This window comes from Mauremys reevesii, linkage group 3 (assembly GCF_016161935.1).
Source record: "Mauremys reevesii isolate NIE-2019 linkage group 3, ASM1616193v1, whole genome shotgun sequence".
NCBI lineage: Eukaryota > Metazoa > Chordata > Testudines > Geoemydidae > Mauremys > Mauremys reevesii.
In genome coordinates this window covers 2,417,619-2,443,167 of record NC_052625.1, presented here as the reverse complement: position 1 = coordinate 2,443,167, position 25,549 = coordinate 2,417,619, and the positions used below count along the sequence as shown (strand labels likewise).

The 25,549-nt window shown below is 45.8% G+C and overlaps 1 long non-coding RNA gene across 1 annotated transcript in view; it reads left to right on the top strand.

Annotated features, from left to right (window-relative positions):
- The window catches only part of LOC120400606, a 303,500-nt gene that overhangs the window by 55,125 nt on the left and 222,826 nt on the right, over positions 1-25,549 (top strand). Inside the window, exon 3 of the long non-coding RNA XR_005595919.1 lies at positions 24,314-24,429. This is a non-coding gene — a long non-coding RNA (uncharacterized LOC120400606). The remainder of the gene's footprint in view (positions 1-24,313; positions 24,430-25,549) is intronic.

Below are 25,549 nucleotides of genomic sequence, written 5' to 3'. Positions count from 1 at the left end.
TTACGTTCACGTATGTGTCTGATAATTCTGTTGTTGTTTGTAGTGTGGTTGGAGTCATATTGGTCCCAGGATATTAGAGACACTAGGTAGGTGAGGTAATATATTTTATTGGACCTGCTTTTGTTGGTGAGAGAGAGAAGCTTTTGAGCTACACAAAGCTCTTATTTGGGTCTGGGAAAGGTACTCAGAGTGACGCAGCTAATTACATGGTGGAATAGATTGTTTAGTATATAAGTAGTTAACACATATTATGAAATACCATTCAAGTTGAAGTGGAAAATTAACACCTCTGCAGTCATAGAACAAAAAAGTGGTGGTGGGGAGTGGGGTTAGTTGGTAACAGATTGTTGTAATAAGCCATAAATCCAGTGTCTGTACTGAGACCATGATTTCTAATATCTAGCAAAGCTATGAATTTAAGTTTCCAGGCTTGTCTTTTGAAGGTGTTGGGCAGGTTTCCTTTAACAATAAGGACGATGGTTTTGTGAAAGGTTGTTCGCCCACGGATGATGTGGTGTTTATGTCTTTTATCATTTTTTTGCGTGAGTTCATTTGAGAACGTGGTGATCATCTGGTTTCACCGATGGATCCTACCCATGCCTATCACAACATGTGGTGTACCTCATCCGGTGCACTCAATGCACCAATAACAGCTACGTGGGTGAAACCAGGCAATTAAATGCCCCTTTATGTAGTGATTGCTGGGAACTTTAGGAGGCTACTGCCCAAGGCACTGGGCTGCATGGCAAAGCCTGATCAGAGATAAACTGTGTGGTCTGAGGGGTTCCCTGGTTGCAATCATGGGAACTAGGGGATTGTTTGTCAGCTGTGTGTGTGTGTGAGAGAGAGGCGCAACGCCAGGAGAAAGCAGAGGAGAAAGCCAGCAGATAGGGACTCAAACCTGGGTCTCCCAGGTGAGTGCCCTGCTCACTAGGCTATCAAGTCAAACTCATGCTCTCTCTGGCCCAATGAGTGCTTAAGGATTTTATTAAAAAGTAAAGCAAGTTTAATAGGAGAGAGAGAGAGTGAGACACCCTAGAACACCCACTAGCCCAGGGGTAGGGCACTCTCTGGGAGGTGGGAAATCTGGGCTTAAGGCCCTGCTCTGAATCAGGCAGATTGAGAATCAGAGCCCCGGTCTCCCATCTCCCAAATGGGTGCTCTAACCACTGGGCTATTGGGGATAAGGAAGGCACTGCCATGGCCTTGGGGTTTTTTCTGCGGGAAAGGCCTGACCTGGCTTAGGCTCCTCGCTCCAGGACAAGGTTCAGGCTCTGAGCCCTGAACAGAGATAGGCCCCTCCCTTCGACTTGGATTTAGGCATCGAACTCCCTTTGAGGGGCGGGGCTTAGGCCACACTCCCCTCCTTGACATCTCCTATTGGCAAGTGCAGGTGACGCCCTGCTGGCTGGCTGGCTTTTGTGAATCTCATTCTTAGGGACCTCTCTCTCCCCATGCATTGTGTAGGGAGCCCGGGCACCCAACTGGCTTCCAGTGGGTGGCAGGGCACCGCATGTTAGTTGTTGCAATGCTGAGTCTGGGTCCCTTTTGTGAATCTGGCCCTTTACCTTGTGCACGTGCTGCGCAGATCTCAGGGTATTAGTGTAGCTTCTGCATTTAATTTTCTTACTCTGTATATGGATATCACCTCTGTTTTGATTCTCCGCCTTCTGTCTGGGTGGATTTCTCAAATAACAGGCAATGTGCGGGACTTTGCATAGCAGATGTTGCTGCTCTGAAAGAGCCCTGATTGGTCCCTCCCCTGCATCCACAATTGATTGGTCCATTTCCCTGCTGCCACAGCTGCTGGATCCCACCCACCCAGGCCACGGCTCCCAGCTGTCTGGAGGGGGTCCTGTGGAGAGGTGCTGACAGATGGCTGGCGTGCGTTTTGGACTTGCACCAGTCGTCCAGCCACCATGACGGAGCGACACTGCCCCCACCTCCAGTGAGTACCCTCACCACAGGTACCCCCTCAAGCACCCCCAAATACCCCTCCTAATACACACACACTCCTCCTGAACCCCCCACGTATCTCCTGCAGCACCCCCAACTGTACTGCCCCTCCCCAGCAACCCTGCCTCTGGCAGTGTCTTCTTTTGGGAACCTGAAATAGGGTAACCCTATGTTAGCAGCACTTGGGACTACAAACGAACAGTGTTAAAATATAAATGAACATTTACTTCCCTCCCCCTCAATCAAAATACTAGTGATCATTCCTTTAAAGTTAGGAACTAGACTGAGTCACCATGTGGGTGTGATGTCACGGGCTCTTTGCAAAGTTCTTGCTTTATTATTTATTGCTTGGAGGCTGATCCTGAACTCATTAAAGTCAATGGCCAAGCTTCAATTGACTTGTCTTGTGCAGGGTTGGGTCACTCATTTGGCTCGTAACAAAGATAAAAGATGCTAGTAACAACTGGAAATGACAGCCTGCAAAGTGTGCAAAGAGAGAAATGATGTTTTTAATTAAAATAAAACCCGGGAGCGTCTCTCTGCAGTTAAAGCTGCAAATAAGAGTTTGCCTGTACCCGAGATGTCTTGGGTGAATTGGACCGGTGCTCATCTACTCAGAACTGCAGTGAAGATATTCATTCGTGAGCGCTAAAGACAGGAATTTCAAACCGCATCAGTGAGTAAGGATTTTTGAGGCTGGATGCTAGCAGATAAGAATTAATAACTTCCCTTTGTTCCTTGGAAAAACAAATGTGCCCAGTTCAGCTAGCTCTGTCTCCGCTGTACATGGCAAGGATGCAGTGCTAAGGGAAGAGCAAAGCAGCAACAAAAACAGCTCAACGGGGGAACTATATTATAGTGTAAATTGACTCTAGAGACACTGCTCCGCTAGTAGAGAAATATTGGTATTACAGTCAGGATCCTTTTGTCAATTTTTACTGTGTGATCAAGTAGCAGATAAAGACTTGTGGGCTAAGTTGCTTTTTTTAATATGAGTATTTGAAAGTCAGAAATGATAATACCACCAGACTCAGTTCTTCTGCCGAGCTCACAGTCACTGAGAGAGTAAAACACAGCACCAGGAAGAAACCTCATCAATTTAAGTTAACACCTCTGAGTCTCCCATTGTGTCCTGCCCTTTCTTTGTCTAGCTGTGTATTGCAAGTAGGCTGGGATCTGTTTCTGTTTTGTCAGAGTGTGTTGTCACTGCTTAACAGATAATACAGTTAGTGGCTAGCAGCTGGTTTGTCTTGTGGCTAAGCACTCTGGCCAGACTTTTAAAGGTATTTAGGAGCTGCATCATGACACCTAACTGATTTAGGAGTCGAAATCTAATTTTCAAAAGGGATTTAGGCACTTAGGAGTCTAAATCCGATGATGCCTACGTGCCTAAAATCCCCTTGAAAATGATCTTTAGACTCTTTAAATCAGTTAGGCGTTGCAACACTGAGTGCAGCAATACCTTTAAAAATCTGGGCTATCATCATGAAAGTAAATGAAATTCCAAAAACTGTGGGATTAGGGTAAAAGTGCTAAAAGAATTTAGATTGCCACACAATGGAATCCTATTGCAATCAGTGGGAGTTAGGTGTCTAACTATCCCCGAGGGTTTGCCCAGTGTATCCAGGTCCCCCTAACCTAACACTTACCCTTAGTATTGTAGGAGGAGTTGGTAGCCGCGCATATAGTTAAGGTTGCTTGACACTCTCCATTATAAGATGCTGTTTTTAGTTGCTCATAACTTAGCCAGACCTTAAGGCTTCTGGCTGAAATGTCCTATGCTGAGTGTTTACTTCAGGCTGATTTTAAGTTTCAGGTAAAAGGTTCAACCATTTCCATGAATAAAGATAGGAGGAAATACATTGCTTTGCCTTTGTTAAATTTTTTTTCTTGCATCTGTTTCCTTGAGCAATGTTAGTGCCTCCATGCGTTAGAGCAAGCACTCGACATTTGGCATGGGCATCACCCTGGCGTCAGAGATGCGCCTTTTGCCATCTGGGACATCAGATTTGCCCAAATTTGACTGAGTTATGAACCTCTGAAAGTCTCAGTTTGCACAAGGTCAATTGAGGATTGTTAGAGTTTGCAGACTAACTCTTGGGAGAATTTAGCCAATGAGCATGTTCCTTCCTGCCACAATTCCGATGCACTGACCTGACTGTGCATGCACCATCCCCACAGAGTGACAAAGCATGATAATTGGGGATCTTTTAAGATGTAAATGATGATTGGGAATCTTTAAAGAACACCTTACTTGATACCCCCCAAAAGCAACAATCCTCTACTCAAGAAAGATGGCTGTACAGGTTAAAAACCTACCTGGTTTAGAGGTAAAGTGAAGGCAGCTATAAAATATATATAAGCAATGAAAGGAAGGGAAAGTTGATAGTAATTAATATAAATCAGAAGCGGGGAATTGTGGGAAATGGATAAGAGAAGCAAAGTGACATGAGGAGAAATCTATGGTCAGCAGAGTTAAGGAAACTAAGAGGAGTTTTAAAACTATATTAGGAACAAAAAGAATCCTGACAATGGTATTGGGCCATTACTAGATGGAAATGGTAGAATTATCAATAATAATGCAGAAGAAGCAGAAGTGTTCAATTAATATTTGTTAGGTATTTGGGGAAAAACTGATGAAGTCATCTCATCATATGGGGATAACACTCTTTTCATTCCACTAGTATCCCTGGAGGATGTTAAACAGAAGCCACTAAAGTTAGACATTTTTATATTAGCAAATCCAGAAAATTTGTATCCAACAGTTTTTAAAGAACTGGCTGAGGAGTTCAACTGGCCATTAATGTTGATTTTCAATAAGTCTTGGTGCATGGGGAAGTTCTGGAAGGCAGCTAATGCTGTGCCATTTTTTTAAAAGGGTAGATGAGGTGACCCAGAGATTTATAGACCTATCAGCCAGACATTGATCCCAGGCAAGATAATGGAGTGGCTTATATAGGCCTCAGGTAAAAAAAGAATTAAAGGAGGGTATTGTAATTAATGAAAAGCAACATCGGTTTATGGAAAACAGATCCTGTCAGACTAACTTGATTTTTTTTTGTGAGATTACAACTTTGGTTGATAAAGATAATAGTTTGATGTAATATACTTAGACTTCTGTAAGACATTTGATTTGGTACCGAAGAACATTTTGCTTAAAAACCTAGAACAATATAAAATTAAAATGACACACATTAAATGGATTAAAAACTGGCTAACTGATAGATCTCAAAATGTAACTGGTGTCCCTAGCCTTTGTTTGCGAGAAGCTGGGAATGGGCCACTTGGTGATTGCCTGTTCTGTTCATTCCCTCTGGGGCACCTGGCACTGGCCACTGCTGGAAGACAGGATACTGGGCTAGATGGACTTTTGGTCTGACCCAGTATGGCTGTTCTTATGTTCTAACTGTAAATAGATAATTATCATTAACTGGATGTTTTCAGAGGGGTCCTGCGGGGATCTTGGTTCTTGGCCCTATGCTATTTAACATTGTTATCAATGATCTGGCCAAAAACATAAAGTCATCACCGATAAAGTTTATGGGTGACACAAAAATTGGTAAAGTGGTAAATAATGAAGAGGACAGGTCTGTTGTCAGAGTGCTACCGGTGTGGTGCTCTGCTTTCTCCAATGTTGATATCACTAGGCTGCGTGCGTGTGTTCCCTCTGTGTGCTGTCCCAGCTCTGCGCAGATAGCTGGCACAGCAGACCCGACGAGAACCCCCAATAACCAGAGTCTAGTAAGATGCAAAGTCACGTCGACTAGGTTTATTGTGACCTCGGACACAATGGCAGTTCTCTGTAGGTTTCTTAGCTTAACTCAGGGCGTACTACGAGAAAGTGCCTCTTGGCAATGGACCCGGCTCAGTCAGTGGCGGGACTTTCCACTGCCCCCTCGGCCGGACAAAGACACCGCCCCAGGGATGCATTCTTATACACAGGTACAAACAAGTTACACATCACACCTGACGTATGAGGTGCAACCCCTCTACGCAGCAAGGTACAACCCCTCTACGTAGTAAGGTGCCGCCTCTCACCTTGTACATGTTGGTTTGAACAAAACAACTCTATCCATCATATTACCCTTTTGCCCCTGTCATTGGGATGGGCCAGCCTGTTCTCTGTTATCTGTGTGGAATGTGCAAGTATGTGAATGTTCAGTACCTTTTAGGTACGTATCTTCTTGCAGCATCAGCCCTTTCCTTGCCAGCTTCTGTGAGCAGGGCCTGCCTCTGGCTCACAGCTTAACTTTGCTTTATGTTAGCAAAGTCTTGACCATTACTTTAGTTTAGGCCTCAGGCCTCATACCAGGCCTCTGATACCAAGGTTTATATCTTAGGGCCTCCTCTTACTACAAGGTCACTGATACAGAGCAATCTGCTTTGCTTGGTAAACTGGGCACAAGCAAACAATATGCATTTAATAGGGCTAAATGTAAATGTATGCATCTAGGAACAAAGAATGTAGGCCATTTTTACAGGATGGGGGACTTGATCCTGGGAAGCAGTGACTCTGAAAAAGACTTGAGGGTTGTGGTGGATAATCAGCTGAGCGTGAGCTCCCAATGTGATGCTGTGGCCAAAAGGACTACTGTGGTCCTGGGAGGCATAAACAGGGGAAACTCGAGCAGAAGTATAGTTATCTGACCTCTGTATTTTGCACTGGTGTGACCGCTGTGGGAATACTGTGTCTAGTTCTGGTGTCCACAATTCAGGAAGGATGTTGCTAAATTGGAGAGGGGTCAGCGAAGAGCCATGAGAAAGATTAAAGTATTAGAAAACCTACTTTATAGTAATAGACTCAAAGGATACGTCTACACTGCAATTAGACACCTCCAGCAGGTCTGTGCCAACTGACTTGGGATTATGGGGCTTGGGCTAAGGGGCTGTTTAATTGGGGTGTAGATGTTTGGCTTGGGCTGCAGCCCCTCCCACCTCTCAGGGTCCTATAGCTCCATTGCTCCCCAGAAATGGAAATAGACTCCAGGATGCTGATTCTCATCATTCCTCTGCCATCAGCAAAGAGATGTGAAACTCTCCAGCAAAGTGCGTGTCTCGGTCCTTGAGTTGTTGGTCCACGTAGACGAAACTAAGCTACTACTTTGAGCGTTAGCTCCAGCAGCAGAGTCTGTGCAGCGGATCTAAAGGTTCCAAGGCTGTTGATCCAGGGGTGGGAGGTAATCTGATGCCACATGATATAATTTGTTTTTTTCAGCTTGCTTTTTAAAAAACGTAGGAAATTGCACATTAAACTACGTTAAAAGAACCTCCTGACTGTAAAGTCAAGTCAGCTGAGGGTCTGGTCCAGTACGGGTGTGTTTTGGTCTTCAGTGTCAAGACACAGATGTGAAGCACATTGAGAGCACATGGACACAGAGAAGCCCTTTGAAGTCACTGGAAAGACTCCCCTTGACCTCAGTGGGCTTAGTCTGAGGTCCTGTCACGATCACGATTGCCAAGGTACTGAATTGTTGTGTAGAGGTTTTGTTCTCTAAGAAACAGGTGCCACATTCCATCCCGGAGGAGAATGCATTTTGGTTGTGGGTGAAATGATTTCTGTATGCAATGATCAATGACAGGTGCTCTAGATGTGTATGAGAAGAGCACATTTTGGAGTAACTCCCATTCACAAGAATGGAAGGTGGCTTTCTGTTCTCTTTTAGGGAGGGGTAATTTTATGGTCTAAGAGAATGTTGGCTTTTCATTCTTATTCGTGTTAACAGTGGGCGTGTTTCAGAGCAGGATGTAATATGAAAATGTACAGTTTACTGAACACCTCTCAGTGCGTTGTATTGGGATGTGATGATGAGAAAATTGCTGAGTTTCTGACAGACAGCCTCTGAGATACAATGACAAAGTGCCCTCATTTGACTCAGTGGGGATGCTGGCAGATGAGATTTTTCAGATGGTGAGAGATGGCTCGTATCTGAACTATCCGAGCTGGCTTTATATTGTAAGATGAAATCTCTTTCTCATTCACTGTATAAACAATATCACAGTGTTTTGATCCAGGAAAGGTACTCGACAAGGACAGCTAGAGCCCGGAGAGTTGTCTGAGTTATGGGTGAGATCAAGGACAAAGGTAACACAGTTCACTAAGTGGCCTATAAAACTGCTTTACTGTTAACGATGGGCCAGTTCCCGTCAGTCCGTGATGCTGGGGTGAAGTGTGGAGTGGAAAGCTGGGATGATTTGTGCACAGCAGGTTAAAGGTGTCCGCTCTCGGCAATGTTCAAAGCAAGTTTCTTGCCTTTCCTAAGCACACAGACCAAGCCCATTACGAACAAAGACATGAGCTGATAGTGGAGTGTGGGCTAATGCCCTCTCCTGAATCCCACTTGAATAATCCCCCCACACATAAAAGCCCCCCAAAGTCTCTAGCTTTGCCCCCTCATGAAAGGGGCAAGGAAGTAAATGGACCTTGTAGGGTGCCCGGCTGGAGGGCGATGGGCCTGAGGGGGCACACCCATAGGGAAGGGGATGGATTCCAGAACTGAGGACCCTTAGCTGAGAATACTGCCTCAGTAGCCCCTGGGCATTTAAACCTCAGGTCTGCCAGCTCAGCTGCTTTCGTCTGCTGGAGAAGAATGCAAGGCCATGGGTATTCCCCAAGACAGCCAGAAAGAAGGCTTTACAGATTAAAACCAACTCACAGCTTACAGCTAGAACTACAATGGCATCTCTGCAAGAAATCCCGCCCAGTACACAGGCAGTGCATTCTGGATTATCTGAAGTTTTCAAGTGCTTTCCAGGAGTAGCTGCAGGGAGAGCTGGGAGCAGTGACCTGTCTGGAAGCAACTACGACATGGACAAGCTGCAGGAAGGTCTGCGTCTTTGAGGAAAGTTCTTAACCCAGTGGAGATGAAAAGTGGCTGTCCTGAAATCCATTGGAATATGTTCCCAATTATGGATATGTAATATATACAACTTTAATCAACCAAAATATACATTTTAGCACATGGTACAATCGTGTGATGCATAATGTAAGAAATATGCTTTATTACCGCGATGCCTGAAGACACCCAGCTTAAGCTATGACTAGATTTTTTTTTAAATCATATCTTCTTTCTCAGTTGTTTCTGGCAGATAGAATCTTGGGTCAATTCTTGAGGGAGGTAGTATATTAGTATATACATAGTGAATGTTGCATGTTTAGAAATTTGCTCAACTCATTTTTTTTAAGTGATAACATATTCTGGGAAACTGCATGAAACCCTGGAAAGACCTTAATTCCATGGGCTCAATAGATTTTCCATGTGTCTTTTTTCTGTTGTTTCTGACCATGTAACAGATATTTAAAATGAAAAAAAAAATCCAAACAAAACCCACACTATATACACCATCATGTCTTTTCAAACTGCGCTATTGGCTGATGTGTCTGTTATCCTCCACTTGAGGTCTCAAAATACACTTTTTAGACAGTGGATTTGTAGAAGACTGGTTTCAGCTGCTAAAATAGTCACTTGTCACGCTGTCTGGAGTGGTTAACGACCGTGAGTGCCAACCTCAGGGCAGACTGTCAGAAAGCAGGGCAGAGACCCCAAACTGGGGGTATGTTCTATAATTAGATTTCCCCAAGCTGGTAACAAGTGTCAGTGCCTGAAGCACTATTACAGTCTTGCCATGTAGTCACAGACAGTCCCCTTGGGCATTCCAGACTATCACTAAGTTCCCAAAATATTCAAGTTGCTTCCAGTCCCAAGAGACCAGTCATTTACCCCAGGTCAATTTGTACATCAGATCTCACACCAAAGACAATGCTTTTAGCCAATCCTATAGTAAACTGACGAAGGATTGATTACCTAGGGGAAAAGAAGTGAGAGAGCTATTGACAGGTTAAAGCAGGCAACATATATACAGTCAATGGTTCCAAAAGGTGACAGAGATGTAGCAATTTGTCAGCAGTGCATGTTTTGTAGGGAGAACCCAGGCTGCCCCTGGGGATCTCTGCTTTTGTTTCCTAGCGCCAGCCCCGCGGGAGTCCAAACAGCAAAAGAGATGAAGAATTGTCATGTCAGCTATCTTTATTTCCTTCTTCCAGGATTCAAGCTGATGGGACGAGCTTCCTTCCACGTAGCACCTTCACAGGCATGAGAGGGCCATTAGCCAAGTCTTTGTATTGTGCTGTTTCACAATGGCTCGCTCAGTTTTGATAGTCTTTCTCGATAGGCGTGGGAGCCACTCCTCTTGCCTGGGTTCACAAGTTCAGAGCAGGCATTTGTACGGTTTTAAAGAAAAACGTACATATTACCTTATACTTAGAGCATGGGATATAGACATCACAGGTAAGATTAATGCATGCAGCAACTTACAAGCATTTTACAGAGTCTAAACGCATCCTTACAAGTCTAACACCCATCTTGAACAATACTAACATACAGGTTAGCTGGCCTGGCTTCCAGTTATGAGTTTGTCAGTGCTCATCTGACACCTACAGTCTTGGCAAGAGCTAGCACATAGTCCACCAGTGTCACAGTCACTGCTTACGACTCCCTTTGTGTTGATTCACCGTTAAGTGACTAATTTCTCATCTTTGTCCTAATCAGACAGTAAAACCACACTCCATGCCAGCAAGCAATTTTCAGGTGGTTTTATTTTCTTGAAACAAATAAGAACTGTATTCCTACCCAGGCTGAAATTATGCAAAACATATATTCTCACCAAGATAACAGAGATAAAGCCAATGATCTAACAGTGCTTGCAATAAATTCTATTCCTAACCCAAACCATCCTCACGAGCATAAGTCTAATCTAAACACCGTAAGTGTCTCCGTGTTATGGCACTGGTCATCACTCCATGGCAGAGGTTGTCTTACAGCTGGGATTCAGGGAACTAAGCAGGGGAAACCTTCCCATCTCAGTGCTGCCAGGGTCCATGTAGCGCCCCCAGCCAGCTAAGATTGGGTAAGAAAGTTGCAGGAAGGGCCCGAGAGATAGAGCCAGCAGGAGCAGGGAGAAGCAGCTGCAGCAGGGGTCTTTGGCTGCTGATCATGTCATCAGTATCCAACATCTTTTTCAGGTGCTTTCTCTCCTGTGCTGATTGTCTGATGTCCCCCTCTCTTTCCGGTTCTCTGTTCAGCCAATTCTCCCCCCCCCCCTGTTAATTAAAGAAACAAATCAGCAAAAGGATGGGCGGCACTAACATGCCGGTTTCCACCTCTCCCATTCATGCCTTGCTTCCCCCCTCCCACCCTGCAACTCTCGGCTGTCTAAGTTGTAAGCTGTTCAGAGCAAGGACTGTTTTCTGCTCTGGGATTGTTCAGCATCTAGCCCAGTGGGGGCCCAGTCTCAGGCGGGGGCCCGTGGCGTTATTGTAACCATAATGGGAGTTTTACCAGACCTCGCTGGGAGCAGCACTTTGGAAAGCCCTACCCTAGGCACTGAAAGTGACTTCTCCTTCGAAAGAGACTAACTTCGAAGCTGTGTTTGAAGGGATTTTTCCCTTGGTAGATAAAGAGTTCGTGATCTCCCACAGACGCATGCACATATCCACAGGTATTGCTATTGTTATGGCACGTGCCCATTGACAAGAGAACAGACCACAAAACCTTTTCCCGAGAAAACACATGTCCCATTCCATTTTCGACAAGTTGCTGCTTCTGATGCAGTATCGCTGTGGGGAAATGACTATCAGAAAGCAAAACCACTTCTACCGGGAATGGAGTTCTACAACTAAACATAAAAACGTCACTGTACATATGCATAGCAGTACGTCGTCTAGGGGCCACCATCGACCTAGGAGCATGCTTTCATGTACACCAGCACTATGGGCCTTTGGGATTCACAGCTGAATAAAATACACAAAACTGGAATGTCTCAGAATGAACCCACCCTGGCTGTTTTGTCTGGGGAGCAGATTCAATGGGAGAGCAGATAAACAGAGTGGGTCAGATCCTTTAGGCAAGCCCAAGTCACCACAGAATAATGAAATCACACTCTTCTTTCCAGGGTAGCTGGTCCTAGGGCTTCACCCTTGGCCTCTCAATAGGACTCAGAACTACAGGCAAAGCACTACTCGAGTATCGTTTATCCCTCTCCGGGCTCGAGGCTCCCACCCCTCTGTTACACCCAGCGATTCCTGGACACCGAGGGGATATTCAGAAGGTTGGGCGTATCATTTCACAATCCAACCAGCGCACGGAGAAGCGTGTTGGTGTAATGCCCAGGAAGCGTGGTGGGACGCAGTCACAACCTGCATGCTGTTCTCCCCTGCTCCGGGAAGGACATACCCTGAGCCAGTTGTACGTTCCTCACCCCTTTCTGCATGATCTCTGTCCACCTTCATGGGGGCAGGCGCGGTGGTTCTCTGTAGTGGTTCCCACATCCTGTTTGGGGAAGTTAGATTGGTGACAACCTGGCCTTGAGAAGGCCGCTGATGCTTTGTGTCATAAAGCAACAGGAACGGACAGGCAGGTCTGGCCTGCTTTCTGAGAAAGGTAGAAAGTTACATGATTTCTTGAGGTAAATGTTGATGTTAGCTGCCTGGTTTTGTGGAAACCAATTGTATGTAAAATACAAAATATCCAGAATGGGCATATTATTGTGGTCTATTTTTCCCTTAGTGGAGACACCAGTAAGGGTCAAAGATTATCCTCATTTCTGCGTACATGGCTTCTCACCATGGACAGCTTGGGACTATCCCTGGAGTAGAGCTGGGCAAAAAAATGTTTAGCAAATAATTTGTTCCCTGAAAAATGCAATTTTGGATTGACCAAAACTGATTGTCAATTCAGGATGATTTGGCAAACAGTTTCAGCTGGAAGAAAAAGGCAGATGGGCAGATTTCCAAGAAAGTCTAAATGTTTTGTTTTGACATTTTCTAAATGAAATATTTTTACTTGTCATTTTGAAATGGCATTTTGTTTCAAAATTTCACTAAATTTAGCATAAAAATACAGAATCATAAAAAACACACCCCAAAAAGTCAAATTTTAGAGCAAACAAAATGTTTCATTCAACCCCCAAATTATTTTTTTGTTTGTTTTGGCAATAAAAACCTAAACTATTTCATTTCAATGGATTTTGCAGTTTGGTAGCCACACTGAAAAATCATTTATTTGCCCAGTTCTACTCAGAGCCCATTAATGCTGCTCCTGCATTGGTGGCGCTTATGAAGAATAATTATATGAGACTTTCCTAGCCCCTTTTGGTGCAATGGATCAAGAGACAGGGCTTTGGGTTCAACTGTGATTTTGTCGTGTTGGAGTGTGTAGCATTAACCAGAGGTTCATGAGGCTGCCTACATCCAAACTATTTGAACTTTATTCATATAGATGATGATGTTGATAGAAATTCTCAATAGAGTTACAACCTTATATTCTCCAGCTGGATATAGTTTTATGTCATGTTCACAGTTTTCTTTTTAATAGTGGTATTGGGTTTATGAATATAATGATCAGTAAAGCTGTGAATACTTATGGGCTAGATTCAAAAGGGGGATTATTGGGTAGAAAAAATGTGTGTGTTAGGCTTCAAATGTGGTTGCATAAATGTGAACACTGCTTACTTTTCAGTACTAATGAAGCTTAAAATATATTGTAAAAATTTACAGTATAGTTTGTGGTGCAAACCATCAAGGCAATAAATCTTTCATGTCACCAGGAAAAAGGTTACAGAAAGTATGAACCGCAAGTTGAGCAAAGTAACTGTGCCTGTTAAAGTAATAAATGTAACTTTGACTTTGTATGGAGCTGAAGGAATGCATTGTAGCATACTGGTTAGCGAGAGCAGAGTACAAAGAGTCTTTCAGAACATTTGTGTAACCCACTGGTGAGCGTGGGTTATCGGGCTCCTTCTGGGCCAATCCACAGAGGATATTAGTTTGTTACAGCTCTTACTAACAAGCTTTAGATCAAGCTGTAGTAGCTCATGTTCAATCCCTGGCGTGTTGGCCAAGGTGACGGCTTGCTCAGACAGTCACAGCTAGAAAGTGATGGAGCTGTCCTTCTTGCTGGGAATGAAGCATGTGCACTGAGCGTGAAATTCACCCCAGTTGAGAGGATCTATACAAGGCCTGTATAGCACTTTAATTGGGCTTCCCTGGGACTTCAGTGGTGCGCAGGGTTTGTGTGGGTCCTCTCTTTCACCCCTGTGAAGAACAAAGTTTTGCATAACCTGATTTCAGCACATTGTAACAAAAAATACGGCACCTTGTCACATCACACAACAATGACTATGTGTCCGGGTGATCTTCAGGGAGCTATGAAATTCCAAGAGACTTCTTAGAAGCAGGGATCTGATCGTGAGGAGTAACGGGGAGGCTCAACAAAAACGCCACATGTGTGTCGTGTGATGATGTCCTGCATGGTGCAGTACCACCTACTGCCACTGGGGGCCTCAGGGCGGGGCTAGAGTTGCCCCAGCTGCTGCAGTACAGTCATTGCAGCACATACACTGCAGATGGTGGTGGGAGGAGGCACAGGACAGGGAGTCCAGGTTTTGGTGGGGGCTAGCAGAGCACAGGACTCTCTGCACATGATCCCTATTGCTTCAGCCCCTGTAATCCCTGCGGCACACAGGCTGCAAGCTGCAGAGGGAGAAGGCACTGAGCAGAGGTTGCTACTTACTGCTCTTGGCTCCGTTATAGTTTATAGGCTGGGTGATTTTCTGTTCTTGCCTTATTTGCTGCTGGAATGGCAGTTAGGCTTTGGGGATGGTAATTGCCACACTCAGTTAGGGTGACCATGTGTCCCAATTTTATAGGGACAGTCCTGATTTTTGGGTCTTTTTCTTATATAGGCTCCTATTAACCCCCACCCCATCCTGATTTTTCACATTTGCTGCCTGGTCACCCTACACTCAGTTTTCCTTCTTTCTTTGTCTGAAATTCAAAGCTACATTGTTCCTCTTCAAATCCCTGGTACCTCCCCACTTTGCCATGGCCTCTCAGCAACCATTTTCACTCTCCAGGCATTTCTGAAACTCACCCTATTACCCCAAATTCCTTAATTCAACCCTTTGGTCCACATCTATGCCACTGGGAGCAGAATCCATCCTTTAAATTTTACAATACAAAGTTAATGGAAGGTGGTTGTTTCAACTGACTGACCAGCAACAAGCCCTTAACTAGTAGCCGTGCACTGATTGGTAGCAGTTGCTCATCTAGTGATAACAACTAAAACTAGCAACCAGGACTAATTAGTTGTGAATTCATTATGGTAATTACTCATTAAGTACTGATTGCTCATTATTAACTTGTGTTTGGTCATAATTAAATAGGATTTCCTCATTAGCATCTATTGATCACTTATTGTTAAGTATCAATCACTCATTATCAGATTGTTAATAATCAGGGATAACTTGCTAATTAGCAACGATTGCCTGCTGCTCAGCTGCAATTGCTCTTTTTTATTCAATACTGATCTCTTATTGGTAAGTATTGATGGCTTATTGTTCAGTAAATGTCATTTGACAGTATTAAATAGCAATTTCTTAAAAATGTAATAGTTCAAGCTATTGAAAACGGTAAAGAAGAGGTGTGCACATATAACCCTTCCTCTATTATTTTCATTCATGCTTCTATTATGAGCTGTTTTCACAGTGAATGGACAAGCTCCTGAAAAAATATAGGTTTGAAGTTAAAGCACATGAAACTTAACATTGCGACACATTCTACCAGCGAGACTGCAAGCCAGGACGCATGCTAGGAGCAGGGCACTGGTGTGGTTGCCTGGCTTGAAGTATTTTTTCCATTCTTCCTGGTGCTTCTGAATCATCCAGTTGTGGTGAAATTCACACCTGTGCAGGGGGACAGCGCAAGCTGTCCTGCTTTAATTATCCTGGTTCAAAGCTGTACAACCCCCCTCTTGTGGATTCAGCTATATCAGTATAAAGGTACTTTATATTAGTGGAATAACAATACTGGTACAAGGCAACTTAATACTGATATAGCTGTCTCCAAACTAGGGTTGTTCCACTATAATTATTTCAGTACAAAAATCACACCCTTAACTGAAATAATGATGTTGGTACAAAAACAGTGTGTGGACCAGGCCTCAGTGTATTTCAAGAGCCTTCTCATTCAAAATAGCTAGATGAAAATCATGGAAAATTGGTTGCCATGACTAGAGTTGGGCAAATTTTTTCTTGTGAATAGTTTGTTCATTGAAAAATGCAGTTCTGATCAACTTGAAACTAGCTGTGAATTTAACCTGAATTTGCTAAATATTTTCAGCCCAAATGTTTTTCAAGCTAGATTCTCGAGGGGAGTTAGGCACCATTCACAAAGTAACATGTTATCCCAGTGGTTAGATATGGGATAGCTGGGTTCAGTTGCTCCCTCTAACTGATGTGGAGAAGAGAACTGAACCTGAGTCTCTCCCATTGTAGGAGCACACCCTGCCTATTCAGTGGGCCACTAGCTATTCTGGGGCAGGACTTTCTACGTGGAAGCTGTTCCACTTTGTAGAAATAATTAAATAGCCATTGGAACAGGGACTTGAACCTGGCTCAGTGCCATAGCCAATGAGCTAAAGGCTATCGGGAGGCATTTTTGCTTTCCATTTTAAAAATGCCTGGAAACTAAACAAAATATTTCTTTTTGGGTCAAACAAAATGTTTCGTTTGCCCCCAAATGAAAATTTTATCGACCTTTTATGATGTGCTGACATTTTTCGGAGTTCTCGGTATTGGTCTGGCCCAGCCCACGTTTTCTTCCAACTTTTCAGAACTGGCCAGTGGACTGAAAGGCCACTGGTTCACCCAGCTCTAGAAAGGACCTCCTGGAAGAGCAGAAAAGGGTGATCCGTGAATAAAATTAGAAAGTCTGGGCCAGAAGTTAAACGAGTTTGTTGCTTGTCAGGCTTGTGTCAGTGGCACTGGCATGGCAGACACCTTAAGCTGCCACTGCCACCTGGCACTGCTAGGAGTATCACATTTTTTACTAGGGTCTGTCCTTCAAAAACCATCGTCCTTGGACAACAGGAACAAACGTGCTTTCTGTCAGTAGTACCTAAGCAAGGCTGCTTTTTTCCATGTCTTTCTAAACTGTGGAAATATGTTTATTGTGGCCAGTTCAACCCAATCCCATTTTCTATTGCACTGGAGTTCTCTGTGTCACTTTCATGGCAGAACAGTGATGAAGTACAGGATCTTGTTCCAAACCATCCTGGTTCCATCCCGGTCTCTTTCCTTAAGATTTCTCTTGCAAACTCCGGAGCCTGGGAGTCACTGTTGTACTTCGTGAGCGAGTGTAGCAGTATTTCTGTCTGGGGATAAATTGTGGATTTTCAGATTGATTTTCCTCACCTTAGCATGCAAAGACCCAGTCTGTTACCTGGCCCCCGTACACACTCACTTAACCATGTGCCCGGCTACCCCTTAGCCAGGATGTGAAGGCTGAAGCTTTTAGCATGTTAGGAATGCTGCCTTGGATCATAGGCACCCTAGGATTAATAGCATTGTACACTGTGATCTCTTAAGCACCTCACATTATATTAAGACAGTACCATAAGCTATGTCAACTGCTCTCCATACTTCTACTGCAGAGCTCCGTCTGTTCTCATCGGCTGGCCTGCCGGAGCTAAGAACAGCACTAGAGGGATTTGTGGAGGCTTCAGTGTGGTGGGGTCACTTCTAATGAGGGATAGTGTTGAAAGGTTTTACAGTGGGGACGGAGAGCGAGGGTCTTCTGGGCAGTGGCAGAGGAGAGAGGTGGTGCAGATCCCATGCAGGACCTGGGAGCAGGAGCTTCTTCCGGATCCAGAAAAGCCAGTCTCCTAGCAACCTGAGGAGCGCAGCTGGCCCAGGTGGAAGCTGTCCGACTGGGCCACCTGATTGGCTTCAGGAGTCAGCAGGCTGATGCTTAAACTCGGGAGCTGCAGTGGTTCAGTGGCTGCTCGATGGGCTCTTTGCCTGCAGGCGGGCTTGGTTCCATCCCAGCCTCTGCTGTCTTGAGCCCTGTCTGATCCTGCACCCAACTCTGCCCTGGCTCCGACCCTCAGCTCTGCCTCCTGACTGTGACTCCAGCTAGCCCTTTGGCTTCTAACTCTCAGCTCTTACCTCTGGCTTCGCTCCCGGGCCCCGCCCTGGCTGGACTCAGTGCTTACTGGTAAACCAGGCTGTTGATCCAACCATCAGGCTAGCTTGCCCACGACTTGGTCGCTGCACCATGAGGCCAGCATTGACAGAGAGCCGGCAGCCATTGCTTAACCCCTTCAGTGCTCCATATAGCATTGTCCCCCAAGGGCCTAAGTGTGCTTGTTGTGCTGTGGAGCTACTCTCCATGGGATGTGCCCTCCATCTAGAGGCGACGAAGGCCCTGATAATGGAGTCAGTAGAATTTTTAAATCCAAGGCCAGGTTTTTGTGCATGGACCACTCGTTGTTCTGCAAAAATGAGAGAAGACGGCCTTCCAAAATTCTGTTACGGAGACTATTCTGTTCTCTGTAGCTCATTATACTGTGCTCAACACTGTTGTACCCGAGCCGCTTCCACAACCGCCTGAAGTGAGCAGACTAACACCTGTGACATGTGGGTCGCGCTTTCCTTTGCGGAGACTTGGGTGAGCAATGGAGTACTTTGTTTGGGTTGGGTTCCCCTCCTCCTGCTCAGCTACGGCTTGCTGGGTGTTTCTGTTCGAGAAGGCACACTGGCCAAGTGCACCTGGCGGGTGGGGAGGGCTGGCCTGGCCCTGAGTTCCGGCTGGAGTTCGTTCCCCAGCCTGGGACTGGCCCCGGAGAAAGCGCTGGCTCCTGCACATGCGGCTTTTACCTTTACTGTAGCGAGCTCACTTGCACCAGAGGAGTGGAGCTGTCAGCCTGGAGCTTAAGGCTCTTTTAGGTATCCTGCCTGGCCCAGGCCATGGAGTGCCAGGACGATAACTTGGCTCAGTATGTAGAGTGTGTAGACATTGTGATTGTGCTCTCTGGCTTTCCTCCTGTGCTGATGGCCTTTCTTCATCCCTCCTCTCCTCTCAGTGTTCTCGCCATATACCCCACATCTTATCCTTCTGCTTTCTCGTTACACAACTTCATCAGCTCTCATGGTTTCAGCTGCCACGTCTGAGCTGACGGCTCCCAAATATACCCCGACCTCCACCCCTGTATTCAGCCTCACGTCTCCGGCTGGCTCTCCGGACTTCTCATCTTTCTTCCTTACCCCCTCTCTGCTTCCTTCTTTCTCTGTCATCGTCAGATCACCTATCAGCCCCGACTCACCAGCTGAGTGCTGCGTTGAGCCTCTCATTTTCCTCCTTCTCTCCGCTATATGCCGTGGCTCTGGTTACATCCAGTCCCTTTATATGCCGGGGTATTGTTTGGAGCAATTGCATATTTAGGCCTAACAGAAGCCTGCTATGGATTTTAAGAGTCTGTTCTGATAATTTTTGACAGCATAAGTGCAAGTAGAACTGCATATGGTAAGAAATTGCAGAATAATCCCGTTGAGTGTTGTGCACATCAGAAAATTGCAGAGTAATCGGGTTTGTGAAAACAAAGAAAGATAAAGTAACTGAAAAGCTAGAAAAGACCAGATTAGACTAGTACTAAGCCTGTACTGGTGGAGAGTTAACCTGGAAATGAGACTAATTCATATGTATAAGGAAAGATAACAAAAAGTTATCAATAAGGCTGTTTAACAAAGAGAAGTTGAAGTTGTATTGTTTGGTTCTGGAGGTGACAGATGTGATTGTCCTGATAAGTTTCCCACTTGTGAGTAACTGATCATTACACTGAGTGTTTTGCCTTAATAAGTATTTTAGACCCATCTGCTGAGTACAGATATCCAATCAATCAATCCAACAGATATCATGAAAATCCATCCCTACAACCAGGGTCTTTCCCCGTACTTGGAGATCCCTGGCCTTGATTGCATTAACGACCTGCTCTCAGGCTTCCTCCTCATCTCTCTCCAAAATACCACCGCCAAAGTGATCTTGCCGTTTCCTTGCTGTAGTCACATCCCCCTTAAGTGGCTTCCTGCCCCCACCTGAGGCTAAGCGTCATCCCATCTCACTCTACACATCCTCCCTCATTCTTTCCACACTCTCCCATTTCCTCCCTTGTCCTCCAATCTCTGCCTCTTCCCTCTTCTCCTTTTCTCACTCATGCCTTCTTTCATGCTGCCCATTACCCTGGCGGCAGAGCCATGGCTGGTCTGCCGTGTGCCCTCTCCTCCCTGAGTGCACAGCAAAATCCACTGTTTTCCTGAAGACTTCTGTGGCATGTCTCTCATCAGTGTTGTCCACAGTCTTCTTTCCTCCTGCCTTGTACCGGGTTGGGTTAGGCTGTCAGCTTTTTGGGGGCATGGCCCGTGTTTTGTCCAGCGTCTTGTACGTGCAAGGGCCATGTAAACAACAATAATAATGTCAGCGATCCCTCTCGCCTGACGTAGAACAGTGTGTCACAGGCTCTCATAGACAAAGGAAAACACATTCCACCCAGGGGGCATCATGCTTTTATTTGTCAGGTTTGTATTTTCGTAACCTTTCAAGCAGCTATTTGAACTTTTGAGAAACAAAAAAATGCAGGCGCAGATAACCTACCACGCGCTGGAGCTGCATGGAGAAGAATCACCCAAACGCAGACAATGTAGCTTTTGTTATGAGATGTTAAGAGTTGAGTGTGTGCCAGCAGGGAGTGTTTTTATCATTTGCGTTGTTCAACACTGGGACTTAAGCCCACACACCCGGTGCTCACTTCACTTGTGACCTTTAACTGTTTTTTAAATTTTCATTTATGGCTTGTGCAGCAGATTAGAAGGTAAAATTATCAGTGACACTGTGAACCTCCCTGTCTGCCCTTATCTACACATCTGATTGAGTAAATCTGAATACGGAGGTGGTATCAGATCAGATGAGTAAGAAAATCAGAAGGCTTCAAATGTGCAGCTGATCAATCATACTGGGCCAGGGCTGCCCGGGGTGGGGGCAAGTGGGGCAATTTGCCCCAGGCCTTGGGCCCCACAGAGGCCCCCACGAGAATGTCGGAGGCTCCCCCATGCCCTGCCCCTGCCTTCCCCCATCCCCCGGCGCCTCAGTGTGCCATGTCCAGGAGTGGCCCTGGACAGAGCTAAAGCAGCTCCTCCCGCTCCGAGCCGTGTGGTAAGGGGGCGGGGCCTGAGCTCCTCCCGCTCAGAGCTGTGTGGTAAGGGGGCGGGGCCTGAGCTCCTCCCGCTCAGAGCCGTGTGGTAAGGGGGCGGGGCCTGAGCTCCTCCCGCTCAGAGCCGCGTGGTAAGGGGGCGGGGCCTGAGCTCCTCCCGCTCCGAGCCGTGTGGTAAGGGGGCAGGGTCTGAGCTCCTCCTGCTCTGAGCCGCGTGGTAAGGGGGCGGGGCCTGAGCTCCTCCCGCTCCGAGCCGTGTGGTAAGGGGGCAGGGCCTGAGCTCCTCCTGCTCTGAGCCGCGTGGTAAGGGGGCGGGGCCTGAGCGTCTCCCGCTCAGAGCCGTGTGGTAAGGGGGCGGGGCTGCGAGCTGTGGCCGAGCGGCGGGAGCTCAGGTCCCGCTGGAGCCACACCCCTGCAGCGCTGTCCAGGGCCGCTCCTGGACATGGCACACTGAGGCTCCGGGAGAGGGGGGAAGTGGGGGTAAGCGGCATGGTAAGGGGGCTGGGGCTGGGGGTGTTGGATAAGGGGCAGGGAGTCCCGGGACAGGGAGGGGGCAGAGGTTCTGGGGGGCGGTCAGGGGATGGGGAACAGGGGGTTGGATTGTGGGCATTCCAGGGGTCTGTCAGGACTTGGGACGGGAGACGGGGGGATAGGGGTTGGGGCAGTCAGGGGACAGGGAGCAGGGGGGATTGGTGGGGGTGGGGTCCTGGGGTCCAGCCTTCCCTACCCTAAAGCTCATTCAGCAGTTTGAGGCTTGCAGACAGCTATTTAACACAAAGAGCCAAGCTGTTATCTTTTCCCTTAGGGCTACCATCTCTTTCACTTCTCAAATGCCAAATTATAGTCTACATTTAATTTCAGTGCCATAGGGAGAGTCATGTCAGGGGAAGGTAGCTTCATTAAAATTAGCCACTTTAGATTAATAGTGATAGAGCCAAGAGAACCATGGGGGAGGGATCACATGAGAACAGCAATATCCTACACCTCCTACCTCCTTCCCAACCCTACCAAGGGAGACCCCACCCTGCATTTCCTGAGGCTCCAGAGGGGTTAATTCAGTGGTTCTCAAACTTTTGTATGGGTGACCCCTTTCACATAGCAAACCTCTGAGTGCGACCCCCCCTTATAAATTAAAAACATTTTTAAATATATTTAACACTATTATAAATGCTGGAGGCAAAGCGGGGTTTGAGGTGGAGGCTGACAGCTCGCGACCCCCAGTAATAACCTCGTGACGCCATGAGGGGTCTCGACCCCTAGTTTGAGAACCCCTGGGTTAATTTAATTTTAGCACCCTGTGTCCATTCACATGCATGTGCTATTTTGAGCATTTCAGTTTTCACAACATAGGCTCATCCCAGATTTTGGAACAAGCTCAAATGCTCAGTTCATGGAGTATGTACATAAGTTATACTAAAGACTAACCCACAGTAACCGTCTCCAGTTTGTGAGGGACCCCATGGAGCCAGTCTCTAGGAAACAGATAAATTCATGGAGGTTAATTCCATTAATAGCTATTAGCCAGGATGGGTAAGGAATGGTGTCCCTAGCCTCTGTTTGTCAGAGATGGATGGCAGGAGAGAGATGACTTGATCATTACCTGTTAGGTTCACTCCCTCTGGGGCACTTGGCATTGGCCACTGTCGGTAGACAGGATATTGGGCTGGATGGACCTTTGGTCTGACCCAGTACGGCCATTCTTATGTTCTTATGTTCTAACCTAAATGAACCCAAAGTTATGGAGACAGATATGAGTCAAGGAAGCCAGCAGAGTATCAGAAACCTGGAAAAATCTCTGATTGGATGGGTTCAGGCATTTGAGGTGGTTCAAAAGTTTTGGATTTTTTTTAAGCAGAATTTTTTTATTGTTTCTTTAAACAATCAAACACAGGAAGCAGCAAATATTTGGCCACACACTTCTGAAACCCCAAACCATGTTCAGGTTTTGGCAGACTAATTTCAGCTTTTCAATTAAAAAAACCACAACAAATTTTGAAGGAAAGCAGACATTGTCCATGATTTTTTCTGCTTTTTAAAAACTCCTAGTTTTCGATCCAAAAAAAGTTTTGATGGAAAATATTTGTCCAACCCTTTTAATGAGCTTTAGTGCCTTTTAGCACTAGCTGATGCTGAGAACCAGTGATACCTTGTAAAGGTGACTTGAAAAGAAGTTTTCTAAAAACTGGGTTTGTGCCGAGATGCGGAAGGTTTTTAAATGTTTCTTTTTCCCAGGGGCACCCGGGAGGGGATGGGGGGCAAGTGGGGCAATTTGCCCCGGGCGCCACAGGGGCCCCCACAAGAATATTGTATTCTATAGTATTACAACTTTTTTTTATGGAAGGGGCCCCCGAAATTGCTTTGCCCCAGGCCCCCTGAATCCTCTGGGCGGCCCTGTACTGGGCAGTGCATGCAAAGCTGAAATGTGATTGATGCACATGCAGCTCCCATCATTTAACAATGTGAGAAATGTTTTTATCAGAGCAAAGGCCTGTACGAAGCAGCTGCAAATCTTCAGACACATTTTCATTTTAAAGTTTTTTATATTTTAACTTTCTTGAGCGCATACGTGCAAGGTATTTGTGGGGATGTTGTTGGATTCCGTGGGGTCGGTAGATTCTGAACGATCGGTTTGGTGGTGGTTCCTGATCCATTTGTTGCCATTAAGCTTTAGTTCACAGTGTGAACTGAACTGAGCTTTTGCTCTGTCCTGGTGCTACATCACCTTCAATGAAAGGGCCTGAGAATGGACAGGGAAAGGCAACAGCTTACCCAAGGTTTGCTTCTCCTCACAATGTGCACACGCACCTAGTTTAAATGAATCTGTTGGGCCAAATCCTTAGCTGGTTTAAATTGACTCCTATGGGGCTGCGCAGATATAGGTCAGGTGGGGATCTGGCCCACTGACTCAGAGTCCAAGGCCAGGAGGAGCTGTTATAATCATCTAGTCTGACTGGCTGTAGAACTCCCCCAAATGATCCCTACAGCAGTTCTGTTAGGAAAACATCCAAGTTTGGTTTAAAAATTGTCAGCGATGGAGATTCCATCATCACCCTTGGTAAATTGTTCCAAGGGTTAATTACCTTCACTGTTAACAATTGACGCCTTATTTCAAGTTGGATTTTTGTCTAGCTTCAAATTCCAGCCATTGGATTGTGTCACACCTGTCTCTGCTAGATTGAAGAGCCCATTATCAAATATTTGTCCCCCGTGTAGGTACTTATAGACTGTCATCAAGTCATCCCTTAACTTTCTTTTTCTTAAGCTAAATAGACAGACTCAAGGAACTCAATCACTAAGCGGCATGTTTTCTCCTCCCTTAGTTATTCATGTGGCTCTCCTCTGAATCTCTCCAGTTCACCAACATCCTTCTTGTATTGTGGACACCAGAACTGGACATGGGATTCCAGCAGCAGTCGCAGCAGTGCCAAACACAGAGGTAAAATACCATCTCCTCCTCCTCCTCAAGAGTCCCTGTTAATGCATCCCAGGCTGGCATTAGTCCTTTTGGCCAAAACATCCCACTGGGAGCTAATGTTCAGCTGATTCTCCACCATGATCCCCAAGTCTCTGTCAGAGTCACTGCTTCCCAGGAAAGAGCCTGCATCCTGAAAGTATGGCCTTTGGTCTTTGTTCCTAGATATCTACTCTGATGCTGCCTGCAACATGGGTACCAACCTCAGGGCAGACTGGTAGGAACCAGGGAACAAACCCCAAACTGGCTGCGTGCTTTATACTTAGTTCATGAACCAATTACCAAGTGTAAACTCTTCAGGCGCTGTAACATGTAATCACAGATAGTCCCCTTGGGTACTCCAATCTATCTTACCACCTATGTGACGGATGGTCCCTTACACCAAGAATCACAGCAATGTTCAGATTACTCCCAGTCCCAAAGGACCAGTCACCAACCCCAGGTCAATTGCACCTTAGATTTCATGCCAAAGACAACGCTTGTAGCCAATCCTATAATAAACTATATAAATATTTATTAAATAGGGAAAGGAACCCAAAGAGGTATTTACAAGGTTAAAACAGATAGATACACAAATGGGTTGCAAGCAATAGTTTCAAAAGATAATAGAATAGTAATAGTCCTTTAGGGCTAACCCAGGCTAAGCAGCTGGGGATCTCTTGCTTATGCTTAGAAATACTTTGTCCTGCCCCCCTCAGCATCAAAGCAGCATAGAGATAATCAGTACCTTTTTGTTGTTCTCTTGTATCCCATGCTTTTGGCTGCAAAGCTCAGCTGATGGGAGGAGTCCCTTGAATGACTCATTTTCATGGGCAGGAGGCAGAACAAGAGAAGTCTTTTGTCCTCTTGCTGGTGGTATGCAGGGAAATTGCAGTTGCAACATCCCACAATAGTCTGCGCGGTATCGATGGATCTTTCCTGTTGGGCAGGGGTGAGGGGTAACACCTTCTGTTGAAGATCAGCCCCTCACACTAATTAATGTCTCTCTCCTGCCTGGTGATTTACACAGTCATAGAAGCACACAGGACAACCACTCAAATATTCCCTTATACTATGGGATCCAAATGTTACAAGTGAGACTAAT